The sequence below is a fragment of the Cheilinus undulatus genome, linkage group 10 (genome assembly GCF_018320785.1).
Source record: "Cheilinus undulatus linkage group 10, ASM1832078v1, whole genome shotgun sequence".
Classification (NCBI taxonomy): domain Eukaryota; kingdom Metazoa; phylum Chordata; class Actinopteri; order Labriformes; family Labridae; genus Cheilinus; species Cheilinus undulatus.
The window spans coordinates 6,656,438-6,671,114 of NC_054874.1; the positions used below are offsets into that span (position 1 = coordinate 6,656,438).

Below are 14,677 nucleotides of genomic sequence, written 5' to 3' on the forward strand. Positions count from 1 at the left end.
TGAACCTGTCTGACAAAGTAAAGCAGGCTAAAAGATTTAAAAAAGCAACACATTATCAAGGGGTCACAACCCATTTCTAAGGCTGTGGGACTCCAACTAACTATGGGGAGAGCCATTACCCATAAATGGAGAAAACTTTGAACAGTGGCTTTTTCCCATAATAAATGAAATAATCATTTCAAAACTGCATTTTGTATTTACTCAGGCTTTCTTTGTCTAATTTAAATTTTTTTTTTTTTTTGGATGATCTGAAACATTTAAGTGTGACAAATATGCAAATAAATAAATAAATAAATAAATAAATGAATAAATAAAATAGAAACCAAGAAGGGGCAGCTACTTTTTCACAGCCCTGTAAAAATACAATTTTTCAGGCTTTTCTAACAAAAAATACACCCCCGGCCTGTCCACAATCCCCAAGAATCAGACCCCCCCCCCTTTTTCCCCTCATGATGTCGTGTGATGTCGTGTGGAGAGTTAGCCCTGCCCCAACGTTTGTTTTGTCCTCCCCGCTTGGAAGAAAATTCGGCCCTCCTCCCCTGAGCCTCCTCTCCTGATGAAGCTGAGAGGAGGATCAGGAGAGCCACATCCATTAAGCCACATCCAGTACCTGAGAGGGGCGGAGTCAGTGACTGTGTCAGGCAACTCATTAACATTTATTTTTCTTTCTTTTTTTTAAGGTTTATTTTGGGCATTTTTGTATCTTTATTTGATAGAGGAGGATAGTGGATAGAATTGGAAACAGGGACAAGAGCAGGGGAGAGACATGCGGTAAAGGGCCTCAGGCTGGATTCAAACCCGGGCCGTCCGCATACATGGGGTGCGCCTTAACCACTCGGCCACTTGCGCCCCACTAATTAAGATTTAAAGCCACAGACACAGAAACAGCTCGTTCTAAACAGGGCTGAAACAGAGGGGTTTTTGGACATGCAAAAATCCAATACTGGAGTGTTTTTTCAGCAACAAACCTCACAGGCATGTTTCATAAACTTGTCTTAAAGGGGTAAAATATGTGACCTTTAATGTTTGACTTTGTCCATCATCTTCCCCCTCTTGTTGTCTGTCAACTGTTTAGTGATGAGCAAGGAGAAAAACGGGATATATGAAAGCATTTTTGCACTGAAAATAACATCATACTGGCATCAGTTTTAACAGAACAATGTGGTGAAAGATCCAGGAAAGTTCCAAGGTGATAATCCAATCAATAAAAATGTTTTGCTTAACCTTGCTTGTGAGATTTCTGAGTCAGTGAGCCTGTGTATTCCTGTAACCATCCACTGAGACCCAAACATTTCCCTCTACCTGTGCCTCTGAGGACCTGGAGCCAGAACACCAGTAGTCCAAACTTTCATAATTTGCACTGGGAATAAGAAATCACATGTGTCACAGTTTACGTCGACGCTCGTAGCCTGGAGCGATGGCTGGTTTAGAATTTGGAACAAACTACGAAATCATTTTCTTTGTGCAGCAGTCATTTATCTTTCCTCCCAGACACCCAGACATCTCAGGCCTGCTTCCTCTCAAACTGACACGACCAGCAGGTAAGCAACAGTTTCCACTCCTGGATCACATGTGCAAGTCTTTCAGATATACTCTAATATACATTCAAATATAATTGGGATGTATGCTGACATAATTTCCACATCATGAGCTGTATTTTTTGTCTTATCTGACTGAAACCTTCCACTGTCATGTAGCAGGCGACAAATATGGAGTGAACTGAGATTTTGTTTTCTCTTATCCATCAATTTCATCTAAGAAGAATGCTGCATGGATTAAAATGAAGGAGGACAGCTCCTACTAATATTTGTTTCTGAAGTTGAGCTTTCTCTGTAGAGACCAGGAACCTCTACAAAGCTTCTGGACCATACTGCCCCTGTGCTGTTTCACCACAGAGGCTCACCAGAAGACCTGTCAGCCCTGCAATGTTTTACAGCTCCGTTTGCAGACCAAACACCTCACAACCAAATCTCTTCAACAACATCTGCTGCCAATTTAGCCGATGCATTCCTGCAGTCTGTGCTGTTTAATATTCACAGGGGTTAAGATCTGCCGGGACAGGGGTGGAAGGGGACGGTGGGGAAGAGGAGGTGGGGACATAACCAGCTTCTCCAACCCTTTGGTCCGTGGTCCAGACATGATGAAAAATGAGGGGTTAACAAAAAGTGAGCCAGAGCAGGGGTGGGTTAACTGGGCTAATTTGCTGGGATAATAATGGTGTTCATGCAAGGTCCTTTGGGGAGCACAGACCTGATGGTACAACCACACAGGAAGTTTACAACATGTACCAAAATGTATTTAATCATCAAACAGGCGGTGAAGCGCTGGCTGCAACGCCGGAGCCAGCAGTCATCCTGAAGATGAAGACAAATGTTTGGAGAAGGGGCCAGACACAGCGCCAGATCTACACCTCAAGTTTAAACCCAGATTTTACTGCCAACTCTGAGCACAACATGTCAGAAGTTTCTTCTACTGTTGCCAGTAGCCTCAAGCATATTATCATTAAAGCTTCATTATATATGCTTTAAATTATTCTCATGTGGGTATCTATGTCGTTGTACAATGTAATGAACAATAAACCTGAATGCTCTGCAATCTTTAAGGGAAATTACTCATAAAAAACTGTAAAAACAGCCTTTTATAAGCAGTAATCAAAGTATCCTGCATGCGTGACAGCACATATGTTGCCTTTGTGCTGCCTGACTGAGTTAAAAGAGAGGAATAACCCAGTTAATTGTTAATTAGACCCATGGCCTCCTTAATCATGACCACACAATGTCCTTGTGAATTTTTATGGATGTATTCCAGGCGCTGCTAACTTTAGAAACAAAGGAAATCCAAACCAGTTTCCTTCTTTTATCCCAAGTTTATCTGTTTGTGCTTATGTCTATGAGAAAATACATCAGGGTGAGTATTAAGTTTTAAGATATCCGATACCTCACAGAGGAGGAAACCTTAAAATACAACATATATACACAAAACTTAGAATACTTAAGTTCAGCTGGATTTATTTCAGTGAGAAGTTGCCCTCATTTGTGGGAATATTTACTTTTCATCATGTGCTGAAGCTATCAATAACTCCCTTGTTGTTTTGGGGTGAAAAGGCTTTATATAAAATAATAAATTCCTTCTAATTTTTCACAATGTGTCCTTATTCCCATATAAAAAGCCCACCCCACTGAGCAGATGGTATTTTGGCAGCTGACACAACCTGGGCTGTCTAATGACCCTCTGAAAAGTTAATCTGGATCGTGTAACATCTCCACTTTATACTTTCAATAAAGGACAGCATGGTGAGGCAGCACTATTGCTATATTTTTGCTCAGAGAGTCGTATAAAATTAGTGACAAATTTCCTGGAACGAGTACCCCTTGACAGACAGACAGATAGCTGAATGTTGATCAAAAATCTTAGCAATTACTTTAACCAACTAGCTATTGTGGTACCAACAAAGGGAAGCAAAATTTACCCAGTTAGCTGGCTAATCACAGGCATCCCTAGTCAGTGTGAACACAGAGCTGAGAACAACAAACACGGGGGAGTGAAACTTTACTCTTTTGTTTCAGAAAGTCATTACTCAATGAGTTTGTTACTAAGTGATTTTGTTTTATTGCTTTATTTATTTATTGCTAGCTTCAGGATTATGAGTTAGTGATAGTGCATTTCAGTTGATCTCAGGACTCAGAAATTCCAAAATGAACTGTTATTTTACTGACTTCTCTTTTAGTTTATTATCCTCATATTTAAGCATTATTTATTGAGTTTACTGAGTTTAAGGGGGATTTGGGGAATTTGTTTGTATGTATCAGGGAGCTTGTTTTGAAATTTTTAGGTAATTTCAAGGAAAATTTGGGAAACTTATTTGTATTTTTCTATTTGACTGGGAATTAGGGGAATTAAGAAGTTTAATATAATTCAGGGAATTTATACAGGTATTTAGGGGGTTAAATAAAACATTTATAAGTATGTTTATAGAAATTTGCCCATTTTTTCACTAATGTTAGTTGGGAATTGGGGGTTGGTGTCCTTTGGAAAAAAAAACAATAATCTTGGGGCATTGGTTTGGATGTTAGGGGGAATTTTTTTTGATTTTCATGGAATTTTGGGACATGTTTTTATAAGTTTTGGGGGAAATTTAATTCAAACAATAACAGGAAATTTGCTTGAATATTTTAAGGAATAGACAAGGAATTTTTGGGGGGATTTATTTTTGTTGTTGTTGTTGTTGTTTTTAATCGGAATGATTAGGCTTTGCCATAAAGTTTCACAACTCAGGTCTCAGGAGGTTAATTTGGCATATTTTCTGAGTTCAATGTTTTCATTTTATTATCTTATTTTAAGGTATTTTACTCAGCTATCTTTAAGTGTATTGTTATCTTATTATGAAATATTTTACCGAGTTCAATTTTTGTGGTGTATTATAATATTTAAGTCCTTTCTTACAGAGACATTTTGTGTATTATTATTTCATTTTGACATATCTTATTGAGCTATATTTTAGTATTATCTTATTTCAGCATATTTTACTGAGCTACATTTTTATGTTAAATTATATACATATATATATATATATATATATATATATGGAAGAGTATTAGGGCCACTGAAAAAAAAAAATTTGAGACAAATTTTTTTTTTCAATTGTGAGAAAAAAGTCAGAATTCTGAGTTTAAAGTCAGAATTCTGAGATTAAAGTCAGAATTATGAGAAAAAAGTCAGAATTTTGAGATTAAAGTCAGAATTCTGAGATTAAAGTCAGAATTCTGAGAAAAAAAGTCAGAATTCTGAATATATTCTTCAAATGAAAAAAAAGTCTCACATGTTTTTTTCTCAGAATTCTGACTTTAATCTCAGAATTCTGACTTTTTTCTCACAATTGAAAAAAAAATTTGTCTCAAAATTTTTTTTCAGTAACCTAATACTCTTCCATATATATATATATATATATATATATATATATATATATATATATATATATATATATATATATATATATAAAGGACTATATATAAAAAATGAATTGATAATAATTGTATAAACTTTTAATTTACATAAAGAAATTATATAAATGTGGAAGTGAGTGACGATGAACATCTACCATTGCTGTAATATTCATTTTTATTTGTATCAATATTTTTTTGACTTATAAATATTTATCCACTCTAATTTTGTTTTTAATTGAAGCTTGTTTAAAGCTTAAATTTGTAATTAAACTAACTTAATATTTTCTGTCTTGGATTTCCTTTCCCAGACCTACAGAAAGTTGTTTTTTTTTTTTTTTTGTTAATAAAGTTATTTTAAAAAACGGGCGTCATAAACGTACCCTTATCTAACAGTACTTCGGCTAGAAGTTTCCAGAAAAGCTGAGACTATCTGGGTTTGAAAGAAAGAAATTCGCGCTAAACGGGTGATAAGGAAACGAGCTACTATTTGTTTTTAAGGAGAGACAGAATTTTGAACCACATGGCAGCTCACAGACTACTTATTCTAGCCACCAGGATAAAATGGAAACTTATAAATGGAGAATTAAGCTGGATGGATTTGTAAAGAGGACCGTTATAATGAAGACCTTCATAGCGAGCTATATTGATAAGGTAAGCTAGCACCGTGAGCTAAAGGTTAGCTCTATCTATATGACGCAGTATTTAAAGCTAACGTTAGCTTCTGGGAAATATCTGCCAGCTAAGGAGAGTTGAATGCGCTTGCTTTAAATACTATGATATAATAGAGCCTCTCCTCATTTTTTTTGAATTAAGGTTAATTTTCTGTTTAATCATATCAGTTCATGCTCCACTATGCTAATAGGAGATCAGATTCTGTATTTAGCTAATGTGCAGTGTCACCTGTTCAGTACGTTTAACACTGACGTTAGAAAATATAAACTACACATGATATGATTTTGTTTTTCTCCTTTCTTTGTTTCTAAGAGTAAGGCTTAAATATTTGAAACTGTCTTGGATAAATAAACGGTCAAAGTCAAAGCAAGACAGCTATGGCTGTAAGGCTAACGTCAAAACAATGAATTCACTGCATTAAAAAACAATCAACCAAACAAAATGAAACATAACAAAAAGGGGAAAATTTTATGTAAATAATTTTACATTTTTTTATAAGCAGAACTTGCTGTGGAAATACTTTCTTCACAGAAATGAAGCCCCAGCTGTATCTAAGAAAAGTTAAGCCCTCTTGGGATCCACATGAATGAAAAAGTTATACATTGAAGTTAAAAATCAACATGAATTATAATAGTTTCATTGCTCACACTTTTTTCTTGTCAAAAGAACTATTTAATGTGTGTTTTTATTATGATTTTAGAATTTAACTGCCTCAAAACAGACAAAGCCTTATGCTGGACCTGCCCTCTTTGTGAAGTGAGTTGAGATAATTTCGGATATGAATTGGCGCTGTACAAACAAGGAATTTGATTGATTGATTGATTGACTAATACCTAAGTCCACTGTTGCCATGGAAACATGAGTGACATAGTAGGGAGTTAAGTACTATTTGCACAGGACTGGTATTACATTTGGACCTCTGTGTGTGCTGAAGTATGGTAGGTAATTTGCCCTGGAATTTTTACTCCAAGAATTACAGACATGGTTGATTCACACAGGATTAAAAACAAAGATGTCCTTCATGACATTTTTACGAGTCACCAGAGGTCCCTAGGTAATACTTGTCCTGTGCAATTATGGCAGAAGCAAAGTTTTATACAAGCGGAATCAAACACAGGAGAACCTGGCACAGTGTGCCATTATGAGCCACAATCTCAGTTTTTGCAAGTTTGCAAATGAACGCTGTATGTGGAGTTTTTAAAAACCTTCAGCTTGATTGGAGTTATTAAAAAGGTGCACTTTCGCTTACCTAAGCACCATTTCCATGTGTATGGAAGGTCAAAAATGCACGGAAACAACTGTTTTCTTCTAAATACCTGCAGTGTAACAGTGGAACATGACTCCTTACTGGTAACTTGTCAGTCACTTTAATGTTAATGGATCGGAGTTTGTTCTTAACAAGAAGTTTATCCTGACCGCACTGCTGAGTGTCTTATCAGAATCTGGCTTCAGAAATTAAACTTTAACATTAATCCTTTCCAGCTTCATGCAACATTCAGGATTCTGTTTTTTTCCCTCGTCTTGTAGTAACGTCAAAACATATTTCACGGATGTGTTCAAACACGGCATCCAAGGGCCATCCACACTCTTCAACATGTTTTACATTCCCACCTCATGCCATGCATTACACCGGAGAGCAATCGGCCTGATGCTGACAGAGTCTATAAACATTTCATCATTTGAGGGATGGTTTGCTCAGACTGGAAATGTAAAGACTTTAGGGTGATGTAAATGCATACAGTCTCCTCATTTTTCAGATAGAATTTATGACAGTGTGATTTATGGCCAAACACCATTATCTTTGTAAATTGTACAATGGAGGGATAGGAAGTCAGTGTCAAACATCACAAATGTTTTTCTCTGATATTTAAACAGTTATTCTGATCAATGCAACTCTGTTTGTGTGAAATGTTCTGCATTGCTTCCCCTTATGCAGTGACCTTTCAAACACAATTAAAGGTAATTTTTGCTGGCCCAAGTCCAGGTAAAAGTATGTAGCAGGAACATTTTAGGCTAACTAGTCTCATAATCAAAGAAAGAGCAGTAAAATATACACTATCAGGTATGTTAATTACTTTCAATATGAAGTTGTTTTGAATATTTGATAAAAAAAAATGTTCGGAGTAGATTTAAGTCCCTTTTAAAGGTTGAAAAACAAACATAGGTTGCTTAAAACCACAGCCAGAAACAGTCGATCTCTATCTTAAAGCCACAGCTGTGGTTAGCGTTGCCTTAGTGTATTGTTTGTGCAGTAAGTGAAGCATATCTAATGGGATAATAACCTGTCAGATATCCAGGTTGAGCACAGAGCTGCTCTGTGTTTCAAGAGATGCTGACTGTGTCAAAGAGCCAGAGGTTTGTTGGGTGTCCCTTTTGTTGCCTTTTGAGCTGTGCTGTTGGCACACGGTGAAAGGTCTGTGGAGAGCTGCCAGTGTCTGAGGTCACTGTAATGTGAGTTTTCTTCTAGTAAGCTGTGAACACCCAGTTACTTCCACTGAGTCAGACACAGCAGACAAACTATGCAACCAGTCCTCTGCAGTGGTTTTATATTCCTGTCTACCAAAGAAATCCCTACATTCTTTAAAATGGAGTAAAAATGGCTAGTACAATAAATTAGACAGGTTAAAATGATATAACTACTTAAATTTGCCTTGAGTGAGTAGTAGTAAGGGGATTGTCTATTTCAGATGTTTATTGAAGTAGGAATAAAGGAATTTCAGTAACTGTTTTTCTAGGCTAGGGGGACTTTACAGTGACAACATGATGGTAAAAGCTGAAAAGATTTGTGCAGCGGGTGCGTAGGATCTGCTGAGATGTGTTTGGCTTTCCTTTTAACTGCTTGTGTATGGAATTCTGACAGTTGAGTTTGAGTCTCTCCAGTTGTTTTACTTGCTTGGTTAATGATCCGGGAAAGCTTTGATTTTTTTTTTTTTTACTGAAATGAAACTGAACCAGGATGTCTAATTGAAGGTAAGCACTGATGCAATTAGTGATTTGTAAATAGTTGTTCAAAAGGCCCCCTTAAAATTGAATCCCCTGAGTGTCCTCCGCAGGTACAGGCGTTGTTGTGCCTTTCCTACACTTAATGTGTTATGTAACCATTATTCAGTGCAATTGTGTAGTATTTTAAGGGAACTATTTTGCAAAATAAGTGTCAAAAGGTTTTAGTATACTCCAATATTATATGCCGTATATAATATTCAATATTTTCAATAATGTGTCATTAAATGATACAATCTCTGCTATACTCTAGGGCAGTGTTACTCAACCCTTACTGAAAAATACCTTTGCAAGAGCCACATTCTAAATGGTGAAAAATGGCAAGAATGAGTTAAAATTGTCCATAATGGGGAGATAAAGTGATAAAAAAAAGTGCCAAAAATGAGTTATAGGTGACATAAATGGTCAAAAAAATCAGCAAAAAGTGGTGAAATGCAAAAAGTAGCATTTAATGGCAAAAGGTATCTCAAGTGGGCAAAAATGGCCAAATAGGGGCAAAAAAATTGCAAATAGCAAAAAGCAAGACGAAAGTGTCAAAAATGGGCTAAAAGAACAATAATTCATTAAAAAAGGCAAAAATGGAGAAAATGGGGCAAAAATGTGCAAATAAGGGCATTAGAAATATACAGACAAAAAATAAAGGTTAACAATCAAGTTTGACAATTAAAGCCTACTATGCAATTGTTGGTAGCAGTGGAGGATTTCTGAGGTCAAAGTTCCCTTTTTTAAGGGTTTCTGGGGGAATAGTATTTCAGATTGAGAAATAAAAAGGCCACAAATCATCATAAAAGAGCCACATGTTGAGTATCAACGCTCTATGGTTATACTACTTATACTCCTGTGTTACAGTCAGGGTGGGATGTTAATGTAAAATTTCTTTGTCTAAAATAAATCACTGCAGTTGACTCCAGAAAGATAAATAGTCAAAAAAAAGTGTCTTTTTTGGGTCATTTTTGCTGGTCCAAAGCCCAGATAAATGAGGAGGGTTTTAATTGTGACATTAGAAAAACGAGACTTGACAGAGGCAGGTTTATTTGTAGTTTTAAACATATTCAACATATTTAGCAACTTCTAGTGACATTAGACAGCCAATAGCTTATTTCCTTACTGAGGAGTTGGCACCACTTGCAAAAATAATGCCAGTGTGGTTAATGCAGTTTTTTTCCTGCAGTTTTTTTGATAATTGAAAACAAGAAATTATCAAAATAGGGTGCCTTGGACTTCTATCAATTTACAGTTTTAAATTCTGGTATTATGACAACCCTAAACCAACTGTACTACATTTTAGCTATGGTAGCATTATTGTTCCTGCGTGTATAGATGTCTCTGTGGGTTTGTTTGTCCTTGAGAATAACCCACTTTTGTTGTATCCACAGCCCTGTTAGAGGGAATCTTCTAAAACCCCAGAAGTGACATGCTGACTGAGTTTTTGGGAAAGGCAGAGGCCATGGAGGTTCAGTTGTCTGGTAAGTTTTTTATATTTTTTACCACAGTTTCTCATTTTCCTTAATTATATATTTAAGGAAAATCTTCCCTTTGACATTTTACTTTGCATTACTGAAAATTTTGACACCCTGCTGCGTGGTGAGTGGTTTGGCCTCCATGTTGCCTTCTTAGCAGACTCGTTCTCTGGATAAACTGCTTAAATGCCAGTCATATATTTGACAGTATTCTCATGTCATAACCACAGGCAATCTGAAGGCAGCATGTGGTCCAAACTGGGAAAATGTTATTGAGTGAAATGCTTTTAAATGTTGAGCAGACATTCAGGCATCACTCAGGCAGCTAACTGTGCAAAACACAACATGAAACATTCATGACATCTAACATCTAACATCCCCCCTGCCCCCAATCCTACATACGTGATAACCTGTACAAAAGTGAAACTTTTGCACCTACAAAAATCAAATAAAACAGAAGTATGATTACAGCTATACATTTTTTAATGAAATCTGTGCAGAAATAAAAATAAAACCTGTACACAAATTAAAGTTACACCCACACAAAGATTTAAAGGAGACCTATGCAATACAGCTGCAATGCATTATTCTAAGTACATGTTAGCCTGCCAACCAGCTGAACTTAAATTGTGCACGAACTTACCATAAAATCCATTCTATAAGTCGCCCTGGTGTATAAGCTGAAGTGTGTTCTTGAAATCTCCCAGGGGAAAAAAGGTTTTAAACCATCCTGCTACATGATGGTTTCTATGCTTCTCTAGTTACTGTTCACCATAGGAAGTTTGCACATCTACTGGCTATAATACGGTATTCGTGCCCTCAGCCTGCTGTGATGACAGACTCACAGCCCCTGGGTCGCTCTGCCCGCCTTTACCTGTGGTTTTCACTGAGGAGTATTCTCAGTCAAACCAGCGCTCCTCAAGGTTTGTTTACTTAATGGTAAACTCTTTGCCTCCAAAATGCACAGTCATGACCTAAAGAAGGTGAAGGTGGTGAAAAAGACAATGTTTTTTCAAAATTAACTGCTCAAATACAGAACAATAATTCTCTGAAATAAGACAATATATAAATCACAAAAATGTTTAAGCAGCCATGTTTTTAGGAACTACTTCTGCTTCTTTGAGACACCTGCCATTTCATTGAGACAGACAATGAGACACAGCTCATACACATGAATGAATGAAACAAACAGGCATTTTTTCCTGAGATAAGATGTTTTGTCAGACATTTATGCAACTTTTCAAGCATGCTGACATTAGTTGGATGTAAAGAGGACTGAAACAAGAGTATTATCTGCTCAGGAACTCTGTGCTTCAATAGATAGTACTCAGTAGGAACATGACAGGAAACTCGGGGAGGAAACTGATGATGTCTCGCAGAGGTCGTGAGCTGGTTTTGAACCCGTGATGACAGTAACACATGTTGTTCAGCTCCAGTCCACTGAGCCACACAGGCCAATGATTTATCTTTAAATAGAGAATGTGCCACTGAATTTCTCTTGTCTATCTCTGCTAAGCCATTTGTTTGGCACCCACATACTTAGGGATTTTCAAAGTGCCTGGTTCGGTTTTACAGCTCGTCCCTCCTGCAGCAGGATTACCTTTAAAAAAATTTTCTGGCTGTTGTTAGTCTAACAGAGGTCATGTTTACATGAGTGGATGAGACGTTGAAGGGACAGAGCTGTGCTGTTTTGCTCAGCAGAGCAGCACAGTGAATCTGAACCTTTAATGGTGAAGTCCTGAATTATTCCTGTTTACTTTTTGGAGATTTTTGTGGTAGTTAATGTGTGTTGACGCCCACATGTCTGACCTTTTGAGAACTAAAGCAGTGAAGTCATACCATCCCAAATCCAGTGTCGGCCTTATCAGTCTGTGTGTACTCTGGATTCTTAAAGTCCTTCGCTAGCTATGTTTTTCTGATGTGGGATTGGTTGGCTCTGGCCTTATCCATGTGGTCTCCAATGTTAACAGGAACAGAAGGAACACATCCTGGCTAAATGTCAGTTTACCAAACACCTTTAGCTGGTTATATAGTGAATGGTTTACCTAAGACACTGTCATTCATGTCATCAAATCAAAAAAACATAATGAGGAGTAAGGTAAATTTTTTTAGTGATATGTTTGAAGTTCTCACTTTTAATTCTCAGCGTTATTTATGTTTTTACACAACTGTGTTTGCCAGTGCTCTTTAACTGTAAAATCTATAGCCTATAGGGGTGTAACGGTATTTGTATTCATCCCAAACGTCACAGTACGGCCGTCACAGTTAGGTGCATGCAGTAATACGACGACTATGTCTGAGTGAGTATTAAAGAAAAGCCGAGTTCTCACTTCAACCCAGGTGATGGCATTGAGCCTAAAAGCTGCCAGCAACCGTCATTACAGAAGAAGGAGCAGTCACAAAAACAAATGAAGAAGAGTGATGGCGCATGTGGAGTTAGAAGAGCCGCCGGCTTCATTTAAATCACCCGTATAGCAATGGTGCTCTGGCTCTGTGAATCATATTAACTTTACCTTCAGCCTCGGAGGAGTGAGAGAGGGACTCCGCAGCTGTGTCACAGGTAAAGTTATCCTCAGATTTCCCACGGCTTTAACCTCTTTATCCTCCAAGATGGACTGTGAAAAGTTCTTCCAAACTTTGTAGTAGGTCCCATTGGTTAAAAAAGTAGTCCAGTGCTGAAGTCCGTGTTGAAATCGGCAAAAAAAAAGACGCTAATTTCCATACTTAACCATCTAACTTGCGGTTGTGTGATGATGCGTTCAAGTTAGCAGGGAAATTTTAGTGTTTAAAGAATGGGTATAAATATGTCAATATATCAATGAAAATAACCTAGTTATTCAAAAATGTATGTATTTATTAATATTTTTAATCATTGAAGAAATTTTGGAGGGAGGTCGCAGCATTATTTCTGATTTAAATGCAATTTATTCAGCCTATTTATTTTAATACAATTTAATTAAAGAATTAAAATTAAATGTTATTTATCCACTTCAATCACTGTACCGAAAACGTACTGAACCGTGACTTCAAAACCGAGGTACGTACCGAACCGAAATTTTTCTGTACCGTTACACCCCTAATAGCCTACTATAATTATAGCCAAACTGTTCCTGTTTTAATTGTTCTGTTGTTTTGTATTTGTCTTGGTGTTTTATGTATTTGTGGGTTTGGTTGTGCAGCACTTTGAGATGCTTTTATTGAATTTAAATGACCTTTAGAATTAGGTTTGGATTAAACAGAAAGTCATGATTTCAGCTCTTTAAACCATTGTTCAAAAGGATAATTTAGCAGATGGCGGATATGGATACAGATTTTTTTTTTCATTACTACTTTGGTGTAAGACTTTCAAAATCATTTTCTCTCATGTCTGATCAGAAAAACAGGTCAGAGTTTGTCTAACAGGTCACATCCTCCGTCCAGTAATAACTATTTTCTCTTGAATATGCAAAATGCTAGCATTAAAACGTTAGGACAAAATAGATAAACTTCTAAAACTGAGATATGTTTAAGCCCACATAATTTGTAGCGTTTGTCCAAAGGGCCGTTATCAGCTGATATGGATGTTAAACCAATGCCTGTCTGCTTCATATAATCCATTTAAATAATGGAGTATAAACTGATTTGGATTTGTGAGTCAACCTGACTCACCACTTTTAACGTTTCATGAAGACATAGCATAGCACAATGGCAGATATTTGTCCTTTGCAGTCATCTTAGCAAAATACAGAATATATAATTTATTAGGGGTATAAAGGTATGTGTATTGTTTTCGTACTGATTCGGTACGGACCTTTCAGTACTGTACAGATGTAAACGGAACAAATACATGTGGAGAGAAGCTTATGCATGGAACAGGAACGCAACCCACACCATCCTGGCAACCACACGACCACAGCTTAGATAGTAGTAGTCTGAATATTTCCAGCTAAACATCTCCTGTTTGGGAATACTTTCCTTCCCTGTGAAATACAACAGTGGACAAAGACAAGGACAAGACATAAGAAGCACAGATATTATGGGGTGGGTGTGTCATGGACAGCTCGTCCATCAGATCAATTAAAGCATTTGAAACAGTGCCAGACAAACATGGGAGCAAACACAGCTCTGTTTGGGAGTTGAGCAGCCTCTTTCTGGACATTTCTGAGAGGGCAAAAGTGTTAAAAAATGATTTTTAATGCAGCTGATCTACAATGGTATATGTTGTTGAGAAAACAGGATTTAAACACCTGTTAAAGTTGACAGAGACAAAGTAAAGAAATTCTAGTCCTCCACCTTTTAACAAATAGTCTAACCAGCCCTCTATGAACTTCCCATTATTTAAGTTATCTTTAGTGAATGAATAAAACCTTTATTGCCCCTAAGGGAATTTGTCTTGCACCATGAGCATAATATCGGCATGATATTGTTATCAGCAGTTATTAACTTAAAAATGTAACTATCAGTATAGGCAATGAACATTTCTGACAGTATTTAGAACCTGTAAATCAGCTGTGAGTGTCAATAGCATGACCTTCATACAGTATAGTGGCCTCAGATATTGGTCAAATAAACAAGTGTATCATCTGGTGTAAGTGGTTGCCTAGGGCACTAAATGCTGAAAGA

General features: G+C 36.9%; 1 long non-coding RNA gene across 2 annotated transcripts in view; it reads left to right on the forward strand.

The window, feature by feature from the left end:
• The first annotated feature begins 5,351 nt into the window (after positions 1 to 5,351).
• LOC121516416 overlaps positions 5,352 to 14,677 on the forward strand; it is a 145,593-nt gene continuing 136,267 nt past the window's right edge. For both annotated transcript variants that reach the window (XR_005992472.1, XR_005992473.1), the window contains exons 1-2: positions 5,352 to 5,594; positions 9,992 to 10,081. This is a non-coding gene — a long non-coding RNA (uncharacterized LOC121516416). The remainder of the gene's footprint in view (positions 5,595 to 9,991; positions 10,082 to 14,677) is intronic.